Here is an 11,211-nt window from a genome sequence, read left to right on the forward strand (position 1 = left end):
AGGAAACCCCTTATTCGCTGGATCGAGAAAACTCAGAGAGACGGGGTCATGGCGTATGGCTGAGTGGTTACACGGACGGGGTAGTGACCGGCAGTGACCCGACTGTACTGGGGCTGTCTCATGGTGACCCGACCGTACTGTGGGCCGCGATCGTCGTGTAACAACCGCCAGTGGCCCGACTGTACTGGGGCTGTCGCGCGGTGACCCGACTGTACTGTGGGCCGCGTTCGGTTGAAAGTTCCTTCTTCTGGCCTTTGTGGTAGGGAGATAGAATATTGCCGAGGATAGAGGAGGAACACTAAGTCACAAAGGGCCCTAGTTATAGTGTAGATAGTGTAGAGGGTTGTTGAACCCTAGATTGGGTTGAGTTTGAGTTTAAGTGGTTAGCTAGTCATTAGTGGTTATGATTTCATACCGTTAATTATCTAGCTATTACTATCTGCTGCGTATTTTGGATATTGCTTATTGCATATCTATTGAATTATGTTGTTAGTTGAACCTCTCGCTTTAGAATGTTTGGGGTGGGATAGCGAGGGGTTGTATTTGTTAGTTGGGGATCATAATTCACTGAGTAACATTAGGTTACTCATCCAACTCCGTTGTCCTTTTTGCAGGTAGCTTAGGTAAGGATGATCGGATAGCTGGATGCTGGACGTTAGAACTGCCGGTGTAGATTTTCATTCCTTTTGTAAACGGTATTGTGGATTTGTGTTTAGTTGACTCGATTTGGCATTAGGCCGGGACCAGTCTCGAATTGTATCAATGTATGGATATTTCTTGAATCAATAAAGTAATTGTTTTATATGCGTTTCATGAGTACTCTGATATTTGACTAGTCCGGTCGAACACAACGTTAAGTCGAGGTACGGGTTGAAAAGCCTTAGGCCTTGAACTAACGGAAAACGCTAACTCTAGGTACGGGTTGCAAAGCCTTATGCCTTGACGCAGCGGGACGAGAAGTGGATGAACTGGTCTAGGTCGTGGAGTAAAGTTTGTGACTCTGACCGGATTGTCCCTAGCCCGTCACGTAGCGCTTCCGGACCATGGTGTTGGGTTGGACGGTCAGTCATGTTCTTGTTTGATTGTTGGCTGGCCGGTTGGCCTTTCATCTCCAACCCTGGGTATAGGACGGTCGATCGGTCATGTTCTTGTTTGATTGTTGGCCGGTTGATCGACCTTATGTCTAGGACGGTTCGGGGGTGTTACAGGTAGGGTCACCGTGCTGAGTCCAAGGACCAACGTGCTGATATGTGTACTGATGGACAGGCACGAACTTCCTGTGTGTGTTGATGGACACACACATACACACACGGACAGTGACGGACGTCCTGTGTGTACTGACGGACATACACGGACGTCCTGTGTGTGCTGACGGACACACATGGACAGCAACAGACGTCCTGTGTGTGCTGACAGACAGCCACAGACAGCCACGGACGTCCTGTGTGTGCTGGCGGACACCCATGGACGTCCTGTGTGTACTGAACAGACAGCCCACGTGGGCCAAAATCACCCAAACAGTCCACGGGAAGGGCCGGCATGCTGAATACAAGGACCAACATGCTGATATGTGTACTGATGAACAGCCACGGACGACCTGTGTGTGCTACACATGGACAGCAACGGACGTCCTGTGTGTGCTGGCGGACACCCACGGAAGTCCTGTGTGTACTGAACAGACAGCCCACGTGGGCCAAAATCACCCGAACAGTCCACGGGAAGGGTCAGCGTGCTGAGTCCAAAGACCAACGTGCTGATATGTGTACTGATGGACAGCCACGGATGTCCTGTGTGTGCTAACGGACACACACGGACAGCCACGGACGTCCTGTGTGTGCAGACGGACACACACGGACAGCCACAGACGTCTTGTGTCTGCTGGTGGACAGCCACAGACAGCCACAGATGTCCTGTGTGTGCTGGCGGACACCCACGGACGTCCTGTGTGTACAGAACAGACAGCCCACTTGGGCCAAAATTACTTAAACAGTCCACGGGAAGGGTTAGCGTCCTGAGTCCAAGGTCCAACGTGCTGATATGTGTACTGATGGACGTCCGTGGCTGTCCGTGTGTGCTGATGGAAGGGTTAGCATGCTGAGTCCAAGGACCAACGTCCTGATATCTGTACTGATGGACAGCCACAGACGTCCTGTGTGTGCTGATGGACACACACGGACAGCCACGGACGTCCTGTGTGTGCTGATGGACACACACGGACGTCCTGTGTGTGCTGACGGACAGCCACAGACGTCGTGTGTGTACTGAACAGACAGCCCACGTGGGCTAAAATCACCCGAACAGTCCACGGGAAGGGCCAGCATGCTGAGTCCAATGATAGCCGTGCTGATATGTGTACTGATGGATAGCCACAGATGTTGTAGGCACAGGGGGGGTAACCCACGAATGGATAGAATGGTGGAACCAAGCTTAAATCGGATCGTCCAAAGATGTTGCCGATTGGTCGATATGGCCGGATTATGATTTGATAACCTGAAACAAAGGGAATTAAATGATATGAGGTTTATGATATGAATAAAACAAGAACAATAAACAAAAGAAAGGGATAGATATGGCGGAATCAAGCTGCTGGATGTGTATCACTCTCAGCTTGATCAAATGATGACTTGAAGTGGATTTGCGGATGAGGGTTTGATTGAATCTCTCAATCTGATGGAATTATGGATCGAAGTGATTGACTCTCTCAAACTGTGTACTGAGCTTGTTTGGTTTACACAAACAAACTAGACTCACGAAATCAATAAGACAACAAAGAATCACTCTTTGAATCCTAAAGACCGATATTTTATACAAATAACAACTTTGATAAAACTGAATAAACTTTCTATTAACTTGGTGATTAAGGGTACTCTTTACAATGGACGTCTAGGAGCTTATATAATGCTCAGAGACAAAGGTCCTAACGTTCTAAAACAATTAGAGAAGGAAACAAATCAAAACTAAGAAAGAAATCACACGTGGGCTAAAATCACCTGAACAGTCCACAGGAAGGGCCAGCATGCTGAGTCCAAGGACAGCCGTGCTGATATGTGTACTGATGGATAGCCACAGATGTTGTAGGCACAGGGGGGTAACCCACGAATGGATAGAATGGTGGAACCAAGCTTAAACGGATCGTCCAAAGATGAGGCTGATTTGTCGATATGGCCGGATTATGATTTGATAACCTGAAACAAAGGGAATTAAATGATATGAGGTTTATGATATGAATAAAACAAAAACAATAAACAACAGAAAGGGATAGATATGGCGGAATCAAGCTGCTGGATGTGTATCACTCTCAGCTTGATCAAATGATGACTTGAAGTGGATTTGCGGATGAGGGTTTGATTGAATCTCTCAATCTGAATGAATTATGGATCGAAGTGATTGACTCTCTCAAACTGTGTACTGAGATTGTTTGATTTGCACAAACAAACTAGACTCACGAAATCAATAAGACAACAAAGAATCTCTCTTTGAATCCTAAAGACCGATATTTTATACAAATAACAACTTTGATAAAACTGAAAAAACTTTCTATTAACTTGGTGATTAAGGGTACTCTTTACAATGGACGTCTAGGAGCTTATATAATGCTCAGAGACAAAGGTCCTAACGTTCTAAAACAATTAGAGAAGGAAACAAATCAAAACTAAGAAAGAAATCGAAAACTAGCCGTTAGAGCCTTTTTGTGGGATTTTGGCTCCAAGTAAAGAATCTGATCTTTCTTGAACCTGGATGGTTTAAGGGGATAAGAGAGCTTCCTTGGGATCTTCTGGATGGCTTGGAAGGTTCTGATGTCGTGCATAAACTCAAAGAAAAAGAGCTGTTGGAGTTTGAATGCAAAAGCTTCCAAATAAGGCAAGTTGGAGTTAATGAGGATCCTTTTTATCCTATGTTGGCTGGTGCAAGGTATGGACTTGTAGAACTCCTCTTGGCCGTGTATGATGTCTCCTGATTAGTTGAAATGATCTCCTGGTCGCCAATGTCTGGTTTGAAGCTGATTGAACCGGCTAGCTTCCAATTGAGGCAAGTGTATAACTGGTTTGGCCGGTTTTGGAGTTTGGATCATAACTTCAAAATTCCGTGGCAATTTCTCCTGATATTGGGCTTTCTGGAAATCTGAGAGATTTCTCTTGAATCCTATGATGGGCTTTGGTTCAGGCCGCTCCTTCCTTGGTCTGGAATCTGCTTCTAAAGTCGGGTACTCGCAGATGGACGGACTGGAAAACCTATGACTTGTAAAATTCACAACTTCTTGCTCCGTGAATATTTTGGACTGATTCCGAATGGTCTGGACTCCTTCTCGTGATTTAAACCCTCCTGGTTTGTAAGATACGGCATTTTAGTGCACATGTGTTCTGCTTGGCGCCTTGGCTGGTTGAGTAGAGCTTTGGGTTGACATCCGGTACAATTGCTGATCTGATGACCACATCAACAGACGTCCTGTGTGTGCTGACGGACACACACGGACAGCCACAGACATCTTGTGTGTGCTGGCGGCACCCACGGACGTCCTGTGTGTACTGAACAGACAGCCCACTTGGACCAATATCACCCAAACAGTCCACGGGAAGGGTCAGCGTGCTGAGTCCAAGGACCAACGTGCTGATATGTGTACTGATGGACAGCCACAGACGTCCTGTGTGTGCAGACGGACACATACAGACACACACGGACAGCCACAGACGTCCTGTGTGTTCTGACAGACCCACACGGACACACACAGACAGCCACAGACGTCCTGTGGACAGCCACAGACGTCCTGTGTGTGCTGGCGGACACCAACAGACGTCCTGTACGTACTGAACAGACAGCCCATTTGGGCAAAAATCACCCAAACAGTCCATGGGAAGGGTCAGCGTGCTGAGTCCAAGGACCAACGTGGTGATATGTGTACTGATGGACAGCCACGGACGTCATGTGTGTGCTGATGGACACATACAGACACACACGGACAGCCACGGACGTCCTGTGTGTGCTGACGGACACACACGGACGTCTTATGTGTGCTGATGGACACCCACAGACGTCCTGTGTGTACTTAACAGACAGCCCACGTGGGCCAAAATCACCCAAACAGTCCACGGGAAGGGCCAGCGTGCTGAGTCCAAGGACCGGCGTGCTGATATGTGTACTGATGGACAGCCACAGACGTCCTCTGTGTGCTTACGGACACACACGGCCTGCCACGAACGTCATGTGTGTGCTGACAAACACACACAGATGTCCTGTGTGTGCTGACGGTCACCCACAAACGTCCCGTGTGTGCTGACGGACATACACGGACACACACAGACAGCCACAGACGTCCTGTGTGTGTTGACGGACAGCCACAGACGTCCTGTGTGTGCTGGCGGACACCCACGGACGTCCTGTGTGTATTGAACAGACAGTCCACGTGGGCCAAAATCACCCAAACAGTCCACAGGAATGGCCAGCGTCTTGAGTCCAAGGACCAACGTGCTGATATGTGTACTGATGAACAGCCACGGACGACTTGTGTGTGCTGACGGACACAGACAGACACACACGAACACACACGGACAGCCACGGACGTCCTGTGTGTGCTGGCGGACTCCCACGGACGTCCTGTGTGTACTGAACAGACAGCCCACGTGGGCCAAAATCACCCGAAGAGTCCACAGGAAGGGTCAGCGTGCTGAGTCCGAGGACCAACGTGCTGATATGTGTACTGATGGACAGCCACGAACGTCCTGTGTGTCCTGACGGACACACATGGACACACAGACGTCCTGTGTGTGCTAACGGAAACACATGGACACACACGGACAACCATGGACATCCTGTGTTTGCTGATGTACAGCCACAGACAGCCACAAGTGTCTTGTGTGTGCTGGCGGACAACCACGGACGTCCTGTGTGTACTGAACAGACAGCCCACTTGGGCCAAAATTACCCAAACAGTCCACGGGAAGGGTTAGCGTGCTGAATTCAAGGACCAACGTCCTGATATGTGTACTGATGGACAGCCACAGACATCCTATGTGTGCTGACGGACACACACGGACACACACGGACAGCCACGGATGTCCTGTATTTGCTGACGGACAGACACGGACACACACGGAAACACACAGACAGCCACAAACGTCCAGTGTGTGCTGACAGACAGCCACGGATAGCTACAGAAGTCTTGTGTGTGCTGGCGGACACCCACAGACGTCCTGTGTGTACTGAACAGACAGCCCAAGTGGGCCAAAATCACTCAAACAGTCCACGAAAAGGGCCAGCGTGCTGAGTCCAAGGACCAACGTGCTGATATGTGTACTGATGGACAGCCACATACGTCCTGTGTGTGCTGACGGACACAGGCGGACACACATAGACACACACGGACAGCCCCAGATGTCATGTGTGTGCTGGCGGACACCTACGGACGTCCTTTGTGTACTGAACAGACAGCCCACGTGGGCCAAAATCACGCGAACAGTCCACGGGAAGGGTCAGCATGCTGAGTCCAAGGACCAACGCGCTGATATGTGTACTGATGGATGTTGGGGTCAAAAACGGTCACGACGGAATTATCACCCGAAAACCCTCGGAAATCACATTTCCGAAAGAGATAGTAAAAAGAAAGATAAAATTTTCATAAAAAATAACCAATACGAATTTTTTACGAAGAAGTATCCTCGAAGATTCGAAGCAAACAAACCAAGCTCGATCGTTGCGTACCTACTGCACATACACGCTGTCCGGTCACTACGTCACAACCAAGTCTGAGCCGATCTTGGTTGCCATGCAGCGACCAAACATCCGACCCGCTCGGACGCTACATAGAGACCGAGCTCGAGCCAAAGCTCGGTCGCTACGTAGCGACCGAGCAGTCGTCCCGCTCTGTCGCTATGTAGCGACCGAGCTCGGACAAGCTCGGTCGCTACGTAGCGACCGAGCACTTGTCCCGCTCGGTTGCTTCGTAGCGACCGAGCTCGAGCCAAAGCTCGGTCGCTACGTAGCGATCTTCCCGCTTGGTCGCTACGTAGCGACCGAGCGCTCGTCCCGCTCGGTCCCTACATAGCGACCGAGATCAAGCCAAAGCTCGGTCACTATGTAACCACCGAGTGCTCGTCCCGCTCGGTCGCTACGTAGCAACCGGCTCGAGCCAAAGTTTGGTCGTTGCGTAGCGACCGGGCTCTTCAAAACATCGATACGACACCAGTCTATGCATTCTCGTCAAACCTTCAAATACTATCTCCCGAAGACCGTAGCAAGCTCAGTCCATGTTTTCCGCTATTCTAAATCATCGATCAAACTTCGCGGATTAGAAACCGCGGAAAGTTCGTTCTTTATCGAAAGAAATCGTAATGAACGTGTCGAGTCGGAAGACGGCCCAAAGGGACCTAAAACACGACTCCAGGCCCATCCTACGATTTCTTAACCAAAAGCCCGTAAACCACAGCACGGTTTACGCTTGGCCCACAAGGAAGGATAAATGTCAAGTTTATGCTATGACGGCTTAAGGGCAGAAGTGTAAATGCGTAAACCAACCTTGGAGCTAGTATATAATGAGTCCTTGGCGAGGAGCATGGAGGAGAACTTTTTTAGAGCAAACTTAGCACTTAGAGCAATTTAGACATTTTTCCGTTTTTGTTATTTCGAGCTGCGACTCAAATAGGTTTAGCCGTCTTAGGGTTGCTAGAACTAGGAATCTCGCCGACAGCTCTCGAGCCCAGGCTTATACCTTGTTGTAAACGCTCATACGCAAATTCGGAATAAGATCTTCTTTGCTCTCTTTTTTGATTTCTTATACTTTATCGTTGTTATTCTCGTGTTCTGATTGCTTGATGTGTGGTAATTAGCAGATATACGGGTCCTCTAGGAAATTAGGGTTTTCCTAGTTTCCTTATTTAAACGGAAATCGACAGTGCGAATTTCGGTTCCCACAGTTTGGCGCTAGAAGGAGGGGGGGGGTACGGATCAATCTAACCCGCAAAAGCCACATCACTCTCAATCAGACATGTCAACTAACGACGCGGATAACGTGCAAACTCCTCTTAACAGAGGCAGCGGCACCGATCTCCACACTCCAGCAGCAGACGTATCCGTGGCCAACGCACAAGCCAACGCTGCAACGCTTGAGGAGTTTAAAAAGATGTTTGCCACCTATGAGAAAAGGTCGGAAGAACAGGATAAGCTCGTGAATACCTTGACCAAACAGGTTGAAACCTTAACAGCGAGGACTCAAGCAATCCGTCCACGCGGAACCACCAAAATCCACGGGAAGAGGCTCGACTTCGCTACCCCACTCGATAGATCTGGAGTCGCGCGGGAACGACCTTATGGTCAAAACCCTAGCGAGAAATCTCCCATCGAAAAGGGGAACCCTGAAAGTCTTCCGCCCCCTGCAAAGGACTCGGAGGATAACGAAGCCGAACACAGTGACCTTGATCCTAGCGATGTCTCCAACGACACCGACGAGGACGTCGACAAACATTAAAGAAGGACCAGGAGCCGATCTGCTCGGGAAGGCTCCTCGTTCGAAAAACCAATGACGGAAGAAGAGGAAATCGCCTATTGTAACGAACAAGAGGAGCTGGCCGAAAGACAAACCGAGCTCACTTGCAGTAAACACCGACAGGCTCGGAAATCTACTGATGAGACATCGGATATCCGCAATCTTTGCGACTACATCACCAAGACTGCGGCGGAAGTGAGGGCCGTAAAGTCTCAAATCCATCATGCTACTAGTGCTGCCCCCAAAATCGATCGACTGCTGGAAGGAGCTCAGAAGACCCCTTCTACCAGTCGCATTTCGGACATGAGGGTGTCCGATTGGGGAAAAATCAAAGTACCAAAGTACGATGGTACGGCCGATTCAAGAGCGCACCTTCAGGCTTTCCACATCGCGATGGGAAGAGCTAGACTGAAGGACGGCGAAAAGGATGCCGGTTACTGCCGCCTGTTTGTCGAAAATCAGGAAGGAGCAGCGCTCGAATGGTTCGCGCGCCTTCGTCGCAACACAATCGGGAGTTTCCGACAGCTCGCATCGGATTTTCTCAAACAATACTCTGTATTCATAGACAGAGAAACTTCCGATGTTGATCTCTGGAGTCTCTCCTAGAGGGAAGATGAAACCCTCTGCGAGTTTATCAGTCGGTTCAAGCTGATAATGTCCAGGGTCAGCGGGATAAGCGACAAAGTGGCCATCGACGCGCTGAGAAAGATGCTCTGGTACAAGTCGAAATTCAGAAAGTGGATAACTCTCAACAAACCGCGAACGATCCAGGACGCCCTCCACAAAGCGACGGACTACATCATAGTCGAGGAATAAACTAAAGTCTTATCGCAAAAACATAAGGCGGCAAGACCATCCTCGAAGGACGTGGATCCGAAAGGGACAAAGAAGAACTCTCGTAATGACAAGTACGGGCAACACATGGACTCGTAATCAAGGGTATGACGAAAACACCTTCTGCGAGTTCCACCAGTTCCGAGGACACTCCACCACCAACTGCAAAGTTTTGGGAGCAAGACTAGCCGCGAAGCTACTCGCTGGAGAGCTCTCGGAAGTAACTAGCGTCAAGGACCTCATCCTTGATTCTGATCGCCCTCCAAAGACGGATAGAAATCCGCCCGCTGAAAAATCCCCCCAACAAAACCAGCCTGGGGATAAACGCGGAATGAGGCCGGACGACAAGGGGAACGATAACAATCGTCGCAGAGTCAATATGATCATCGGAGGATCACAATACTACAGCGATACTGTGTCGGCCATCAAGGCTTATCGACATAAGGCAGAGTCGAGATGGCCAAAATTGCTCGATCACCTTCACAAAGGAGGAAGCCGGCAGCATCGATCAACCTCACTGCGACCCGCTCGTCAAATATCTCGTCTTACGAGACTTAGAAGTTGGAAGGGTACTCGTCGACACGGAAAGCACGGTCAATGTAATCTTCCGCGACACTCTCAAGCGGATGAGCATCTAACTCGGAGAAGTAATTCCGACGCCAAAACCGCTCACGGGTTTTTCAGGCGAAGTATCAATGACTCTTGGATCGATCCAGTTGCCAGTCATGGCCAAGGAGATCACGAAAATCGTCGAGTTCGCGGTAGTCGATCATCCCACTATCTACAACGTGATCATGGGAACCCCATGGCTCAACGCCATGCAAGCAGTTCCGTCGACCTACCATCTGGGTCTCAAATTTCCAACCCCAAGCGGAGTCGCGGCTATCTGGGGATGCCAAAAACAGTCGCGGTTATACTTCCTCGCAGAGCACAAGTTAAGGCAAATCACGACTTCTGCAACTGCAAACGGCAAACGCACGAAGATAGATCGATCTTCGGCCAAAAACACCCCAAGACAAGAAGAATTAAAATCGTCTACCGACGCAAACTCATCGGACGTCGAAACTCGACACGAGTCCGAAGCCCACGCTACAACTCAAGCGGAACATCCGGAAAATAGCATTGACCCAGCCACGATCGACATGGTCAAGGCGGACATCGCGACATCTACTGCCGAGTAAAAACACTTGCTGCATGAAACATAACTACGAGATGGCTTGATCCTCGAAAGGGGTACGTAGGCAGCTCGTCAAAATACGAGTTCAGCTATCCCCCTCTCTAAAAAGGGGGGGGGGGGAGTGGGTGCATATACTCGTATACTCACACTTAGAAAAATCTTCATTATTGTAATCGAGTTTTTAGAAACTTCAAAAACTTTTACTACAATCTACGTTGCTCCTTTTTATCGAAAACGTTTACGCTTCAGTTAAACACAAAAAAATTTCAGGACACGCCTGGAAACATTAAGACTCTTATCTGCGGCCTCATCCGGTCCAAAAATCGTAAAATTATCATCTTTCAAACACGCAAAGATACACGTATAATCCCCGAAACAACTGCGAGACGTAGCAAAAGTTAAAATTCGACGATAATACTAACAAATTGTCCGAACGCGACCACCAAAAAACCTAACACCCCGTTTGTAACACCCCCAAACCGTTCTAGGCATAGGTCGAACCACCGGCCAACAATCAAACAAGAACATGACCGACGGCCCGACCGTCTACCAAGGTTCAGGAGCGCTACAAGATGGGTTAACGGGCAATCCAGACAAAGTTACAAAAGGTGCAATTTGTAACTAGGCCAGCCACCCACTAACACATCCCGTCAGACAAAAGCCTAAGGCTTCTCAACCCGTACTCTAATCTGACGTTGTGTTAGCTCGGACAAGCTAATATCAG

Source organism: Brassica napus, unplaced genomic scaffold (assembly GCF_020379485.1).
Source record: "Brassica napus cultivar Da-Ae unplaced genomic scaffold, Da-Ae ScsIHWf_1226;HRSCAF=1752, whole genome shotgun sequence".
Taxonomy (NCBI): domain Eukaryota; kingdom Viridiplantae; phylum Streptophyta; class Magnoliopsida; order Brassicales; family Brassicaceae; genus Brassica; species Brassica napus.